Source organism: Prionailurus viverrinus, chromosome A1 (assembly GCF_022837055.1).
Source record: "Prionailurus viverrinus isolate Anna chromosome A1, UM_Priviv_1.0, whole genome shotgun sequence".
In the NCBI taxonomy this organism is placed as follows: Eukaryota; Metazoa; Chordata; class Mammalia; order Carnivora; family Felidae; genus Prionailurus; species Prionailurus viverrinus.
In genome coordinates this window covers 108,281,240-108,299,500 of record NC_062561.1, presented here as the reverse complement: position 1 = coordinate 108,299,500, position 18,261 = coordinate 108,281,240, and the positions used below count along the sequence as shown (strand labels likewise).

At 38.3% G+C, this 18,261-nt stretch overlaps 1 non-coding gene across 1 annotated transcript; it reads left to right on the top strand.

The window, feature by feature from the left end:
* Positions 1-1,733: 1,733 nt before the first annotated feature.
* On the top strand, positions 1,734-1,795 carry LOC125147435 (U7 small nuclear RNA). The gene has a single exon (XR_007145190.1). It is a non-coding gene; the product is annotated as a U7 small nuclear RNA (small nuclear RNA).
* The last annotated feature ends 16,466 nt before the right edge of the window (positions 1,796-18,261 follow it).

Below are 18,261 nucleotides of genomic sequence, written 5' to 3'. Positions count from 1 at the left end.
GAATTCATCACTGATTTTCTCAATTTTTATTAAAACTGTGGTAGTCACTGATTAATGTCAGTAGAAGGTATGGCCAGAAACATTCTGAATGGTTTCACAAATGAATACAGATCTAAATTAACATTGTGAACACATCCTTCAAAAATTGTGCCTTTTGCCCTATCCTGAAACACTCTAGATTTTAAAATAAATGATCTTCTGTGCTAATCATGTAGCAAGCTATTTCCCATTCTCAAGTACACTTTTTTGATTCAAAGGAATGAGGTGGCCAGCCCAGGAGTGAAAAATCCATTTGTATCTGGTTTTATATTGTAATGTGGAATTCAAGTCTCATCAGCAGTTTGACATTTGGCTGCTTGAGTGTCCACCATTTTGCTAAATGCACTCTTTAGTCATCAAGATATTCAGGAAGACTTAAAAAAATCTATTTTCCTACTGACATTTAACTTCTTTTGGACAGTTCATAATAACCACCAAATAAGGTAAGTGTACTATTTTATTAACTTTCTTTAATAAGCCTGCCTAAAGTTTATACAAAACCATAAACAAGGTTTGATGTTTTAGAGCTAGTTGCATTAATAATAATATTTTTGAAAAGCTGACTGGTTGGTTGTTTAAAAAGAGGGAAAAAATGCAATGTACCAATTCCAGTTGTTTTTCCTGTGCTTTAAATATATTTAAGGTAAGATTCCTAAAAATTACAAACTATTCCCTTAAACTTCTTTCATTAATAAAAACATTAAAATTATAAACTTTATTTTTTAGATAAAGTGGATTTAAACTTTTTCCATTAGAAGAGAATCTTTAAAATATTTAGAAAAGTTTCACCAATATTCTGGAAATCACTATAAAAACTATTCTATGGATATGGATGTGAAGAAATTCTAAGGTAAGATATTTCTTTTTTATAAGGATGCTAAAATATGACTTTAGTTTACTTGAAAGGTGAAATATTGGTTGACAACTGCTTTGAAGTTTAAAGTATGAGGCTTAAATTAATTGTGTATTTTTTGTATTTACCCTGCACATTAGTCTTAGTTAAGAAAAATTATACACAACTCTGACATTTCAATAACCTTAAATAAGGTAAATTAATTTATTTTAAGAATTTTTACTTTATATCAGTACCTTGAACTTTTAGAAAGGAAGTATTATAGATTTTTTTCCCCATGGAAAGTGAAATATATCTTAAATTATAAATACTGATAAGCAAAGCAAATTTTAGAAAAAGAAACCCAGGGGCACCTGGGTTGCTCAGTTGTTTAAGTGACTCTTGATTTGAGCTCAGGTCAAGATCTTGTGGTTGTTGTATTTAACCCCATGTTGGACTCTGTGTGGAGCTGAGTGTGGAGCCTGCTTAAGATTCTCTCTCTGTCCCCTCTCCCCTGCTTGCACTCTATCTCTAAAATAAAAATTTTTTAAAAATTAAAAAATTCAGAAAAGAAACACAATATGGAATATATCAGGTACAGAAGGCCTCTAGAATTTTCAAAAATTATCACATTCAAAAACATTCAGGCATTACTAGTCATGATTTCATTTACACTGTATGATCTGTTGGCTATTTGTTAAACATTATGGTATGGTTCAGAGTGTTCCACTCTGGTCACATAAGAAATGTTTTACAAAGAATGCTAAGTCAGCATTTTAATAGTTCTTAGTAATGTTAATGCCTGGCAGCAACACCTTGGGAAATAGCAACATATGTACATACATTTTAAAAGAGCAAATTCAAGTGTTACAGCCCTTTTAGAATTTGTCTAGCAGGTTTTCCAGTCTTTACCAGAAGACCCCCTCCAAAAATAAATAAATAAATAAATAAATAAATAAATAAATAAATAAATAAATAAATAAATAAAAGAGCAAATTCAGGTCCGTCTGTGGAGTTCAGTGACAGTTTCCTTAGTTTATTACCAAGTCACAGGTGTATCATTTTTAATTTGTTTGGTGGAAAATAAAGGTTAGCTATTTAAAACTTAGAAAACTACCTTATGACCCTTAAAATCTCCTCGTTTTTCCTTTGGAACCCATTAAGAAACTTCCAGAAAGCAACTTAAGAAGAGCCATGAACAAGGCCAGTTAGGTACTGTGACTTTATTCCTTAAGAATTAGTTTGAGTGATGTTTCTGGTTTAGATTCTTACAGACATATAATTACAGTGTGGAGGTTCCTCAAAAAAATTAAAAATAGAACCACTCTATGATGTAGCAATTGCACAACTAGGTATTTATCCAAAGGATACAAAAATGCTGATTCAAAGAGGCACACGAACCCCAATGTTTACAGAGCACTATCGACAATAGCCAAATTATGGAAAGAGCCCAAATGTCCATCAACTGATGAATGGACAAAGAAGATGTGGTATATATATTCAATGGAATATTACTCGGCAATGAAAAAGAATGGAATCTTGCCATTTGCAACAACGTGGATGGAGCTAGACTGTATTACACTAAGTAAGTCAGTCGGAGAAAGACAAATATCATATGATTTCACTCATTTGTGGAAGATACAAAACAGATGAACATAAGGGAAGAGAAACAAAAATAATATGAAAATAGAGAGGGAGACAACCATGAGAAACTCTTACATACAGAGAACAAACTGAGGGTTGCTGGCGGAGTGTTGGTTGGAGGGGGAGGGCTGAAGGGGTGAGGGGCACTAAGGAGGACACTGATTGGGATGAGCATGGGTGTTACATGTAAGTGATGCATCACTATATTCTATTCCTGAAAAAATATATACATATATTTTTATCATAAATAAATAAATAAATAAATAAATAAATAAATAAATAAATAAACTTTAAAGAAAAACAAGCAGACATTTGAAAATTGAAAAAAATTACATTTTTCTCAATTTTCTCTATTTTAACATTCTATGTTATAATTGTTTTTCTGATCATACCAGAGATACATGTTATAAATAGAAAAATCAGAAATTACAAAGAATAAACATAACATATATTAATGAAACTAAATATGTTAAATAAAATATACTAAATGTAATAAAAATAACACTGCCCATCTTCCTTTAACACAGAGATAGTGTGAACATTTTTATTTATTAATTAAAGATCCTTGCTTAAATGTCACTGCTTTGTAGCCATAGCATTTTTCTTACCAAGGACAAACTTATTCTCCCTATTTTTCTAGATACGATTTCAGAGGAACAGGAAAAGGTAGCAGAGCAATGCAGAAGACCATTCCCACAGAAAACATGTCACTCAGCGTGAAACTAGTTACAGGAGGGAAGTCACAATATCAAAAAAAAAAAAAAATCCCATGTTTCCTTTCCAGCCTGTGAAAGCATCCTAGCAAAACTGTAAAGATGTAAATTCTCCAAATGGTTTTGTATTTCTTTATTCTTGCTCTAGTAAGAAGACTTGAATTGAAACCCATGGCCATTTCTTCCATGATCCCTTGGTCCATATACATTCTTTTACATTTATGGAGAACACTGGATACTCTGATTTTATTACAGTTTAATGCTTTGAATTTGAAATGATGCCTTATGTGACTCTCCAAAATGTGACAAGAAATTTGATATTAAGAGAAGTTGTAGGAAAAGTGAAGAGGAAGTTAAAGAGTTGTTTTTGAATACAGTGATACCTCAGGAAATGAATTTTCTGAGATTAAAGTTTCCTTTGAATGATGAGATTCATTGTTAACACACTAAACCAGTAAATCAAACGCAACAGAGTTGTCCAAATATGTGACTTGTGGCAACTTCCTTCTGCTTTGCCTCAACTGAAAATAAACTGTGAATAGCCTTGGACAAGAAAATAAAGTTGAAATATTTGTTTTCTTGGTAACAGCCTCTTCTTTTTTCTATTGGAGTCCCACTATCATCTTATTTTCCTCACTCTCACTAACATGATGCATAGAGACAGAATTTGATAGAACCACTTATGTTTATTCATTTATCTACTGATTATATTTCAGTGTAATTTTCCCCACTTTATATATTAAATTAAAGGAATCTAGAGTTTGCATATTAGGTCTTTTATCTCTACTTGTAGACTGAGACTTTTTATCTATCTTGCAATAATTTTTAATTAACAGATAGGGAGTTAATAAATGAGAGAGATCCAGGGGCAAGTAGCAATTCTAAAATCATGTGTGGCCTGCTCAAATGTGCTTTCCTAAAGATAAGAAAAATCTAGTTTTTCAGGGTGGTTCCATTTTCCACTGATGCAAAGACCCAGTCTTAGACTATGGTGCTAGAAGGCCATTTTGGGGAACCGCCAGCACCATTTTCTACCATGTGCTTCCGTGAAGACTTGGAACTCTCACTAATGACTGATGTTTCCCCCAGAACACCCCATCCCTCCAGACCTCCACGCTACTTTAGTTTGGCATCCCTGGCATGTGGAAGGCTCCTAATAACTCTTCTTAACCTTCTCCTGCTTCAGATGTTCCCAGATACGTATGTGATACCTTTCCGAATATCTGGGTCTGAAGATGTACTTATTTTAACCCTCTGCCCCTTGTCCCCATGCCTAAGCCTATTTATTTATCTAACTCAAAGTATCCCCAAGAGGCCAGGTAGGCACTCCTACATTCTTGGGTTATAATGGCATCTTTTTTCTGTATTTTTATTGTTAAATAAGCAATGGGGTGTGGTATTTAAGTTAGGCCAGGCATATATATCATAGACATCTGGGGTGACTGGGTGGCTCAGTCGGTTGGGCATCCGACTTTGGCTCAGGTCATGATCTCACAGCTGGTGAGTTTGAGCCCCGCATCAGGCTCTGTGCGGAGAGCTCAGAGCCTGGAGCCTGCTTTGGATTCTGTCTCCTCTCTCTGCCTCTCCCCCGACCCTGCTTCAAAAACAAATAAATATTAAAAAAAATATCATAGACATCCAATAACAGTAACAAACTGTATAAGATTTTTATAATATTTAACTTACACTGCACCTTGTGTATACAGATAAAATTCACTTTATTTTGCCAGTAAACATCCTGGTGACTTCTCCCTGAGCCATTACCTTCCTGTTAGTGAGGACAAACACCAATCTGTAACTAGTCCAAGCTTAGTTTGGCCTACTAATTTAAAAGTAACTTAACACACCAATGTTCAGACTCTTTTACATAAAAATTCTTGGATTCTCTGAGAATTTTCTTCACCGACACTACAGGATGGTTTGAGAGAGGTACAGAAGGTCCTAAGCCCTGCTTATGATACCCTTAGCATTCTCTGGTTTTGGGGATGAGGGTTCACTTGGATGTGCTTCTCCTGTTGGACAATCGTCCTCCAATCCTAATCCGGGCTCTCTGTTTTAGTCAGGTCTTGGTAGTCATTACTTGTCACCCTCAGTCTCAGTTCCCATTGGGGCCATAGACACTTCTGAATTCTGCCTGGGGTTTCCAATGGCCCCACAGAGGTCCATCCTGTCACCATCATCGCACCTCACTCTAATTCATCAACACTCCAGTGTAAGTGCCACAGCCAGACTCTCAGCTGCTTCTGGGTCACATCTGTGTGTGATGGGAAGTCTCTACTTATGCCCAATATCTCTGTTTTGCTTGATGTGGCTGTGACCTGGCCTGGAACAGCAGCAGCCTATGATAGAGCCTTTTTTCCAGGGACTTCAAGACCGTGTGTGTGGTGGGGGTGTGTATGTGTGTGGTGTATGAGTGTAGTATGTGAGTGTATGTGGTATGTGTGTGAGGTACATGTGGATGTGTGGTGTCTGGTGTGTGCATGGTGTGTGTGTGGGCATGTGGTGTGTTTAGCGTGTGGTAAGTCATCTTCACTTATCTAACACATCTCTTCCTCTCTGGGCCAAAATCTGGATCATGGGCATTTGAGACAGGAGTTCATGTTCCTTGTTCTTTCCCTTTTTCTTTCTCTGCCATAACCACAAGAGTGGTCTTTCCTAATTTCCTCTGCTTTGTTTGCCTACCATATCTTCTGACATACCAAATCAAGAAATTAAGGAATTTTAAACAATTCCTTTACAGTAAACTAGTCTATTTGCAAGATTCTGTTTTTGAATGTTAGAAGTCAAATGATGCCTTTGTCTTTTATTAAGACAAGGAATACCTTGTCTAATAGACATTCAGATGAATGGGTGCTTCTTGTGGTCATATGCTCTTTAAAGATAAAAGAAAAAATACATCAGTAATACTCATAAATTTTCTCCCTTTGCAACTATGATCCTGACATTCAGGGCTTAGTACTTTATTACTATTGTGGGGTTTCCCTTTCTGTAGTTGAAACAGAACACGTTTATCTATCTATCTATCTATATCTCCCTTCCCTTCCCTTCCCTTCCCTTCCCTTCCCTTCCCTTCCCTTCCCTTCCCTTCCCTTCCCTCTTGAAATCAAGAGCACGAGTGGGGGAAAGGGGCCGAAGGGGAGAGAGAGAGAGAGAGGGAGAGAGAGAATAAATCTTCATCAGGCTCCATGGTCAGTGCAGGGCCTGACACAGGGCTCAATCCCTGGGATCATGACCTGAGCCAAAATCAAGGGTTGTATGCTCAACTGACTAAGCTACCCAGGCACCCCAGAACACCTTCATCTTTTAAAGTGATGCAAAAATAGAGTTGTTTGTAGGAAAAACATTTGGATAGGAGAATTGGAGGCTAGATAAACAATGTTTAGGTTACGCTCAGTCTAAAATTCTATTTCTGTGATTCTAAGAATCAGAAATTCTCTATCCCATTTCTATCCTTCAACTGTGTGAAACAGTGTTCCATTTTATTTTGGCTCAGTCCTTGCTCCCATACAATCTATATCAATACAATGGCCAAAAAGATTATTCTAGATGTAAATCAGATCATGGCTACTCTGGTCAAAACTCTCAAATGGCTTCCCATTGCACTAATAATAAAGCCAAAAATGTACCATGGCACATAGAGCTTGCAGGTGTTCTAGTACATGTCCACCTCTGATTTCATTTCTACCCACTTTCTCCTAGTCCCTGACCACCAGCCTCAGTGGCCTCCTTGATGGTTCCCCAGAGTGTCAAACAACAACAAAATCACTTTTTTAAATGACACACGGAAAGAAACATGACTGACTTTATGACTCAGTACACACAAACATGTATACAAAGTAAAGGAAATATCTTATGAAAAATATGTTTACTTTATGCAATGAACTCTGGTATCTTCTTTTGAAATTGACTTTGTTCTATTCTTCACTTTGTTTAAAAAATGTTCTTGATGGGGGTGTCTGGGTGGCTCAGTCAGTTAAGTATCTCTGACTCTTGATTTCAACTCACGTCATGATACCATGCTTTGTGAGATCAAGCCCCATGTCAGGCTCTGTGCTGACAGTGCTGAGCTTGTTTGGCATCTTCTCTCTCCCTCTCTCTCTGCCCCTCCCCTGCTCTCTCTCTCCCTCTCTCAAAACAAATAAATTCATTTTAAAAAAAGAAAAAAGTGTTCTTGATGGACTAAATTTATCATACCATTCAGTTCAGGTAGCATTGATATTACAAAATAATATCTTCCTTCACAACTCTGAAATAGCAGTTCCTTTTAGACTCAATTTTCCTACTCTGTTTAATTTTTCCCACAGTACTTACCAATCTAATAGTATATCTACATTTGTTTATTTGTTTAGTTTTATTTTCTTACTTGACCACCTGGCATTAACCCAGGAAATAAGCTCTATGAATGCAAAGACTGTCACTATTTTGTTCAGTGATGGATTCACAGTGCCTAAAACAGTGCTTGACTTATAGAAGGTACAAAATAACTGTCTGTTCATAAAATAATGAACCACAGCAAATTCATACAATGGTTAAGAACTTGCAATGTGGAGCCAAATGCCTGGTCAAAATCTCAGCTCTGTAACTTCTCAGTGCTTCACCCTGGCCAAGATACATACACTTTCTACCTTACCTGTTGTAGGAATAATAATGAGCCATTACTTAGGTTATTTTGTGATTATTGACATTAAATTAACTTGTGTAACACACCTGGAACAGCGTCTGGCACCTAGGAAGTGGTAAGTAAATATTTCCCATTATTGTTGCTATTGTTTATAAGATGGGATGAATGCAGAAAGTTATAGATGTGGAAATCACTCTAGAGCTGTCATTAAACATCTTAATTAATTAATAACACATATACTTAGGTGACTAATGTGCAAAATTTGTGTGGAGTGCTGTGATGATAAATGATGCACCTGGCACAGACAAATAATTAGTTCTTATATGTAAAGTGATAGGTAAGAACAAGTCTATAAGTCCTTTCAGAAAGCTTTCATTAGAAAGACATGGGGGGAGAAAACGAAGTTGTTCAGAAGAGAGAGAAGCCCCCCTAGCCTCTCAGTAGGTCCCTGTGGAGAAATAAAATTGCCTTTACTTTCTCAGCCTTCTAGTAAAAAGCTCTAGCCCCCTGAGACTTCATATACTGTGAGATTTAGTTCTGTAGCCATTTGTCTAGTAAATTGCTCTGACTCAAAAGGATAATAAAACTCTTATCTTGACAAGAAGGCTGATGGCTACAACCTAGACTAGGTTCCTATGTTAACCCTTCAATGTGCCGTGAAGACTGGAACTGCTATCTTTCTAGATGTTTTGTTTCAAGAGTTAGGCAGTCTCTGGAGACAACCTCTGGTTTCTAGAAAGCTTTCATTTACATACCAAAGGGCCAGAGCAAGAAGGAGATCCTTTTAGGAGATAAAGAGACATCTGTCTCCTCCCACTTTGTAAGCAGAGAAAAGTAATTTTCTCCTTTCTTGCCTATGGATGAGTCTGGCCACCAGGGTAAGACAAGTGACTTGGCTCTTATCTTGTCACTCCAGGGGTCGGGAATAGGGCATAGGGAGAATAACTCATTTATTACGTACCATGAAGTACTTACTAAGAAATCTGATCCTGATCCGATTTCTTACTAAGAAATTTGATCCTGAACACCTCATGTATGGATTCACGATAATATGAATAAATGTGAAAATTAAAAACACAACAGCATCCAAATAATTTTTTCCAGATGAGTGAAGGACCTGGGTCCCCCTTTAAAGTAAACTTAGATTTTGTTTTCTCTAATGAAGGAGGTAATTATTATTAACACCCCAAAATTATTTTCCATTCACCAGGAAATTTAGTCACAGTTGATAAAACTAAATATAATGGGATTAGACTTGAGTTAAATTCCTCATTAGGCCTCAGTCTCCTCATTTGTTATATGAGAACATTAATAGTACATACCTAATAAAGTTTTGGAGGCTTAAATTAGATACCCAGTTATGTATGTGAGCTTGGAAACAGACCCTCTGGCCTTTAAATGGCCACAATGCTGACTTAGAGCTTTATTCCAACTACAAGAGAGATCCCGAGCCAGAACCAGCCAACTAAATGTCTCCCAGATCCCTGACCCTCAGAAATTACAAGACAAAATAAATTTCATTGTTTTCAGCTGCTAAAATTTAGTGTAACTTATTACACAGCAACGTATAAGGAAGAGAGATGTAAAATCATTTTCACAATACTTGGCATATATTCCAAAAAAAAGTTGGTCAACAATAGCAGCAACAGCAGGGCCTAGAGGGAAGAATGTGATTACAGAGCAGGATGCTCATAAATGCAAAAAAAAACCACCAAAAACAAAAACAAAAAAAAAAAAACCCAAAACAAAAAACCTGTTTACATTTCAAAACAAAGCCATTCTAACCACTGCATACAAGCCAAACACAATCTTCATAGCACGATAATAATTTGACCTCTATAAGCAGATGCTGCAGATGTGGGAAGGACAACGAGAGTATACAAACTCTCACCTGGCTCTCACCCAAGGAATCACTTCTCTAAAGTACTTGAGATTTCTGACCCACTCCTGAAATGCAAAACACAGAAAGAAAGTTTTTCCTGAGGGGAAAATATCAGAAGTTCTTTAGACCTAAGAGTAAAAACTAAGCGTGTTTTCCTTCTGTGACAGTGATAAAAACAATAATGTGTTACAGACAAACATATATGTGACACATACCAAATGAGTACAGAGTAGAAACTGTGGTCCAGTGTCATGATTTCACATGTTCAAATTGCCTTTTATGTGCCAATAAGTTTATATTTCCATCCATGTAGAAGGTAATAATGTGTGTGGTGGGGGGGGGGGGCAGAAGACAGAGACTAAAGTGCAATTTGAAAATGATAATTCAGAAGTCCATGATATTTCTTTATAGAAACATGGCAAAGTCAAAAGTAATGCCCATCAATCATTATCTGACTAGAACTCCAGGTGAGTAAAAGTAACTAGGACAGATGAGCAATGGTTTATTTATTTCTATGTCACTTTATTTCATAGCGGACCCTATCCCTGTGATAGATCATCAGTGTCAAGGAAGTTGCAGTTTAATAATAAATGAAACGTTTCCATTCCTGTCAGTAGGATCATGAGTAATAACTTTTTTTTTCCTGTTTACTCATTTTAGAAATCATTTAATCCACCATGGTCATCTCCAGTAGCCCAAAACAATATTCAAGAGATCACAGACTTGAATTGCCTAAATTTATTTATTTTTTCTTTATTCTTTTTGTTTGTTTGTTTTTTGAGAGAGACAGAATGATAGAGAGACAGCGTGTGAGCAGGGGGTAGGGCAGAGAACGAGGAAGAGAGAATCTTAAGCAGGCGCTCAGCCTGGAGGCCAATATGGCGCTTGATCTCACAGCTCTAGAGATCATGATCTGGGACAAAATCAAGAGTCAGAGGCTTTATTAACTAAGCCACCCACGTGCCCCTCTTTTTTTTTACTTTTTAAATTTTTTTGTCATTTATTCATTTTTTATTTATTTATATATTTTAATTTTTTTTTCAACGTTTTTTATTTATTTTTGGGACAGAGAGAGACAGAACATGAACGGGGGAGGGGCAGAGAGAGAGGGAGACACAGAATCGGAAACAGGCTCCAGGCTCCGAGCCATCAGCCCAGAGCCTGATGCGGGGCTCGAACTCCCGGACCGCGAGATCGTGACCTGGCTGAAGTCGGACGCTTAACCGACTGTGCCACCCAGGTGCCCCTATTCATTTTTTAAAGGTATATTTGTGACATATCCTTCTTAGGTTGGTAGTCAAGACCTTCTGAAAACTGATCCTAACCTGACTTTCCTACTACCATACCACCTTATACATACCACGTTTTAGGTTAATGGAGATACTTCCCCGTAAACCACACTGCTCTATCTGACTCTATTTCAGGTCTGCATGTTTAAAGACATCCACTATTTCAAGAATGCTACATTCTACCTCTGAATTGCCACACACAACAGGATTCCTATGCAGAAAATCCATTAGAATTGACATTATATATATATAAAAAAAAAGCTACTGGAACTAATAAGTGATTGGTAAATGTTACAGGATGCAAGATTCATATTAAAAAAGGCAACTGTATTTATATATTTTAACAACAAACAAAAATTGAAATGAAAAGATAACATCAATTATAATACATTAAGGGTATGAAACACTGTGGAATAAATCTGACAAAAGAATGCTCAAGATCTTTACATTAGTAACTACAAAACATCAATACACCATATTCTGAGTTCAGAAGACGCAATATTGTTAAATATAAATTCTTTCCAAATTTATCCATGTTTAATGTGATCCTAATAAAAACTTTGGCAAGACATTTTATAGAGTTTAAAGAGTTCATTCTAAAATTCATCTAGAGGGGACTTTCGGCAAGATGGCGGCTTAGGAGGACGCTGGGCTCACCGCACGTCCTGCTGATCACTTAGATTCCATCTACACCTGCCTAAATAACCCAGAAAACAACAGAGGATTAGCAGAACGGAGTCGCCGGAGCCAAACGCAGACGAGAGGCCCACGGAAGAGGGTAGGAAGGGCGGCGAGGCGGTGCGCGCTCCACGGACTGGCGGGAGGGAGCCGGGGCGGAGGGGCGGCTCGCCGGCCAAGCAGAGCCCCCGAGTCTGGCTGGCAAAAGCGGAGGGGCCGGGCGGACTGTGTTCCGACAGCAAGCACGACTTAGCGTCTGGGAGGTCATAAGTTAACAGCTCTGCTCGGAAAGCGGGAAGGCTGGAGGACAAAGGGAGGGAGAGCTGCTGAGCCCCCTGACAACAGAGCTCAGTTTGGTGGGGAACAAAGGCGCTCGCCAGCGCCATCTCCCCCGCCCATCCCCCAGCCGAAATCCCAAAGAGAACCGGTTCCTGCCAGGGAACTTGCTCGCTCCGCGCAAACACCCAACTCTGCGCTTCTGCGGAGCCAAACCTCCCGCAGCGGATCTGACTCCCTCCCGATGCCACAGGGCCCCTCCTGAAGTGGATCACCTAAGGAGAAGCGATCTAAGCCTGCCCCTCCTGCCCCCGTGCACCTTGCCTACCCACCCCAGCTAATACGCCAGATCCCCAGCATCACAAGCCTGGCAGGGTGCAAGTAGCCCAGACGAGCCACACCACCCCACAGTGAATCCCGCCCCTAGGAGAGGGGAAGAGAAGGCACACACCAGCCTGACTGTGGCCCCAGCGGTGGGCTGGGGGCAGACATCAGGTCTGACTGCGGCCCCGCCCACCAACTCCAGTTATACACCACAGCACAGGGGAAGTGCCCTGCAGGTCCTCACCACGCCAGGGACTATCCAAAATGACCAAGCGGAAGAATTCCCCTCAGAAGAATCTCCAGGAAATAACAACAGCTAATGAGCTGATCAAAAAGGATTTAAATAATATAACAGAAAGTGAATTTAGAATAATAGTCATAAAATTAATCGCTGGGCTTGAAAACAGTATACAGGACAGCAGAGAATCTCTTGCTACAGAGATCAAGGGACTAAGGAACAGTCACGAGGAGCTGAAAAATGCTTTAAATGAAATGCATAACAAAATGGAAACCACCACAGCTCGGCTTGAAGAGGCAGAGGAGAGAATAGGTGAACTAGAAGATAAAGTTATGGAAAAAGAGGAAGCTGAGAAAAAGAGAGATAAAAAAATCCAGGAGTATGAGGGGAAAATTAGAGAACTAAGTGATGCACTAAAGAGAAATAATATACGCATAATTGGTATCCCAGAGGAGGAAGAGAGAGGGAAAGGTGCTGAAGGGGTACTTGAAGAAATAATAGCTGAGAACTTCCCTGAACTGGGGAAGGAAAAAGGCATTGAAATCCAAGAGGCACAGAGAACTCCCTTCAGACGTAACTTGAATCGATCTTCTGCACGACATATCATAGTGAAACTGGCAAAATACAAGGATAAAGAGAAAATTCTGAAAGCAGCAAGGGGTAAACGTGCCCTCACATATAAAGGGAGACCTATAAGACTCGTGACTGATCTCTCTTTTGAAACTTGGCAGGCCAGAAAGAATTGGCACGAGATTTTCAGGGTGCTAGACAGAAAAAATATGCAGCCGAGAATCCTTTATCCAGCAAGTCTGTCATTTAGAATAGAAGGAGAGATAAAGGTCTTCCCGAACAAACAAAAACTGAAGGAATTTGTCACCACTAAACCAGCCCTACAAGAGATCCTAAGGGGGACCCTGTGAGACAAAGTCCCAGAGACATCACTACAAGCATAAAACATACAGACATCACAATGACTCTAAACCCGTATTTTTCTATAATAACACTGAATGTAAATGGATTAAATGCGCCAACCAAAAGACATAGGGTATCAGAATGGATAAAAAAACAAGACCCATCTATTTGCTGTCTACAAGAGACTCATTTTAGACCTGAGGACACCTTTAGATTGAGAGTGAGGGGATGGAGAACTATTTATCATGCTACTGGAAGCCAAAAAAAAGCTGGAGTAGCCATACTTATATCAGACAAACTAGACTTTAAATTAAAGGCTGTAACAAGAGATGAAGAAGGACATTATATAATAGTTACAGGGTCTATCCATCAGGAAGAGCTAACAATTATAAATGTCTATGCGCCGAACACCAGAGCCCCCAAATATATAAAACAATTACTCATAAACATAAGCAACCTTATTGATAAGAATGTGGTAATTGCAGGGGACTTTAACACCCCACTTACAGAAATGGATAGATCATCTAGACACACGGTCAATAAAGAAACAAGGGCCCTGAATGACACATTGGATCAGATGGACTTGACAGATATATTTAGAACTCTGCATCCCAAAGCAACAGAATATACTTTCTTCTCGAGTGCACATGGAACATTCTCCAAGATAGATCATATACTGGGTCACAAAACAGCCCTTCATAAGTTTACAAGAATTGAAATTATACCATGCTTACTTTCAGACCACAATGCTATGAAGCTTGAAATCAACCACAGAAAAAAGTCTGGAAAACCTCCAAAAGCATGGAGGTTAAAGAACACCCTACTAACGAATGAGTGGGTCAACCAGGCAATTAGAGAAGAAATTAAAAAATATATGGAAACAAACGAAAATGAAAATACAACAATCCAAACGCTTTGGGACGCAGCGAAGGCAGTCCTGAGAGGAAAATACATTGCCATCCAGTCCTATCTCAAGAAAGAAGAAAAATCCCAAATACAAACTCTAACAGCACACCTAAAGGAACTAGAAGCAGAACAGCAAAGGCAGCCTAAACCTAGCAGAAGAAGAGAAATAATAAAGATCAGAGCAGAAATAAACAATATAGAAACTAAAAAAACTGTAGAGCAGATCAACGAAACCAAGAGTTGGTTTTTTGAAAAAATAAACAAAATTGACAAACCTCTAGCCAGGCTTCTCAAAAAGAAAAGGGAGATGACCCAAATAGATAAAATCATGAATGAAAATGGAATTATTACAACCAATCCCTCAGAGATACAAGCAATTATCAGGGAATACTATGAAAAATTATATGCCAACAAACTGGACAACCTGGAAGAAATGGACAAATTCCTGAACACCCACACGCTTCCAAAACTCAATCAGGAGGAAATAGAAAGCTTGAACAGACCCATAACCAGCGAAGAAATTGAATCGGTTATCAAAAATCTCCCAACAAATAAGAGTCCAGGACCAGATGGCTTCCCAGGGGAGTTCTACCAGACGTTTAAAGCAGAGATAATACCTATCCTTCTCAAGCTATTCCAAGAAATAGAAAGGGAAGGAAAACTTCCAGACTCATTCTATGAAGCCAGTATTACTTTGATTCCTAAACCAGACAGAGACCCAGTAAAAAAAGAGAACTACAGGCCAATATCCCTGATGAATATGGATGCAAAAATTCTCAATAAGATACTAGCAAATCGAATTCAACGGCATATAAAAAGAATTATTCACCATGATCAAGTGGGATTCATTCCTGGGATGCAGGGCTGGTTCAACATTCGCAAATCAATCAACGTGATACATCACATTAACAAAAAAAAAGAGAAGAACCATATGATCCTGTCAATCGATGCAGAAAAGGCCTTCGACAAAATCCAGCACCCTTTCTTAATAAAAACCCTTGAGAAAGTCGGGATAGAAGGAACATACTTAAAGATCATAAAAGCCATTTATGAAAAGCCCACAGCTAACATCATCCTCAACGGGGAAAAACTGAGAGCTTTTTCCCTGAGATCAGGAACACGACAAGGATGCCCACTCTCACCGCTGCTGTTTAACATAGTGCTGGAAGTTCTAGCATCAGCAATCAGACAACAAAAGGAAATCAAAGGCATCAAAATTGGCAAAGATGAAGTCAAGCTTTCGCTTTTTGCAGATGACATGATATTATACATGGAAAATCCGATAGACTCCACCAAAAGTCTGCTAGAACTGATACAGGAATTCAGCAAAGTTGCAGGATACAAAATCAATGTACAGAAATCAATTGCATTCTTATACACTAACAATGAAGCAACAGAAAGACAAATAAAGAAACTGATCCCATTCACAATTGCACCAAGAAGCATAAAATACCTAGGAATAAATCTAACCAAAGATGTAAAGGATCTGTATGCTGAAAATTATAGAAAGCTTATGAAGGAAATTGAAGAAGATTTAAAGAAATGGAAAGACATTCCCTGCTCATGGATTGGAAAAATAAATATTGTCAAAATGTCAATACTACCCAAAGCTATCTACACATTCAATGCAATCCCAATCAAAATTGCACCAGCATTCTTCTCGAAACTAGAACAAGCAATCCTAAAATTCATATGGAACCACAAAAGGCCCCGAATAGCCAAAGGAATTTTGAAGAAGAAGACCAAAGCAGGAGGCATCACAATCCCAGACTTTAGCCTCTACTACAAAGCTGTCATCATCAAGACAGCATGGTATTGGCACCAGAACAGACACATAGACCAATGGAATAGAATAGAAACCCCAGAACTAGACCCACAAACGTATGGCCAACTCATCTTTGACAAAGCAGGAAAGAACATCCAATGGAAAAAAGACAGCCTCTTTAACAAATGGTGCTGGGAGAACTGGACAGCAACATGCAGAAGGTTGAAACTAGACCACTTTCTCACACCATTCACAAAAATAAACTCAAAATGGATAAAGGACCTAAATGTGAGACAAGAAACCATCAAAACCTTAGAGGAGAAAGCAGGAAAAGACCTCTCTGACCTCAGCCGTAGCAATCTCTTACTCGACACATCCCCAAAGGCAAGGGAATTAAAAGCAAAAGTGAATTACTGGGACCTTATGAAGATAAAAAGCTTCTGCACAGCAAAGGAAACAACCAACAAAACTAAAAGGCAACCAACGGAATGGGAAAAGATATTCGCAAATGACATATCGGACAAAGGGCTAGTATCCAAAATCTATAAAGAGCTCACCAAACTCCACACCCGAAAAACAAATAACCCAGTGAAGAAATGGGCAGAAAACATGAATAGACACTTCTCTAAAGAAGACATCCGGATGGCCAACAGGCACATGAAAAGATGTTCAGCGTCGCTCCTTATCAGGGAAATACAAATGAAAACCACACTCAGGTATCACCTCACGCCAGTCAGAGTGGCCAAAATGAACAAATCAGGAGACTATAGATGCTGGAGAGGATGTGGAGAAACGGGAACCCTCTTGCACTGTTGGTGGGAATGCAAATTGGTGCAGCCGCTCTGGAAAGCAGTGTGGAGGTTCCTCAGAAAATTAAAAATAGACCTACCCTATGACCCAGCAATAGCACTGCTAGGAATTTATCCAAGGGATACAGGAGTACTGATGCATAGGGCCACTTGTACCCCAATGTTCATAGCAGCACTCTCAACAATAGCCAAATTATGGAAAGAGCCTAAATGTCCATCAACTGATGAATGGATAAAGAAATTGTGGTTTATATACACAATGGAATATTACGTGGCAATGAGAAAAAATGAAATATGGCCTTTTGTAGCAACGTGGATGGAACTGGAGAGTGTGATGCTAAGTGAAATAAGCCATACAGAGAAAGACAGATACCATATGGTTTCACTCTTATGTGGATCCTGAGAAACTTACCAGGAACCCATGGGTGAGGGGAAGGAAAAAAAAAAAAAAAAGAGGTTAGAGTGGGAGACAGCCAAAGCACAAGAGACTGTTAAAAACCGAGAACTGAGGGTTGATGGAGGGTGGGAGGGAGGGGAGGGTGGGTGATGGGTATTGAGGAGGGCACCTTTTGGGATGAGCACTGGGTGTTGTATGGAAACCAATTTGTCAATAAATTTCATAAAAAATAAAAAAAAAAATAAAATAAATAAAAAAAAAAAAAAAAAAAAATTCATCTAGAAATTCAAAGGCCCTACAATTATTCAAAACAATTTTCAAAAACAAATAGTTGGAAGAACTACTTTTACCTGATTGTAAGACATACTATAAAACTCTGGCAATCTAGACAGTGTGGTATCTGTGTCAAGAAAGAAAATACATCAGTGCATCTAAATGAAGTTTCCAGAAATAGTTCCACACCTATATAGACAACTGATTTTCTTAAAAGGTACAACAGAAATTTAACAGAGAAAGGATAGCCTTTTAACATATGGTACTGGATCTACTGGCTATAAGCAATTAACTTCAATCCATATCTTCAATATATAAAAATCTACTCAAAATGGATCATAGAACTAGATGTCAAACCTAAAAGAAAACAGCAGAGAATCTTTGTGACCTGGTTCTGGCAAAGATTTCTTAATTATGACACCAAAGACAAGGTCCATAAAAGAAATATATGATAAAGGAAACTTCAAAGTTAAAAATATTTGCTTTTTAAAGGAATGAAAATATGAGGCAGAGACGAAAAAGGAAGTATTTTCAAGTTCTATATCTGATAAAGGATTCTATCTATAATAAGCTCACAAAATTCAGTAAGAAAATCCATTAAAAAACAATTTTAAAATCTGAAACTCATTTTTAAACGGGCAAAATACTTGGATAGTTCACCAA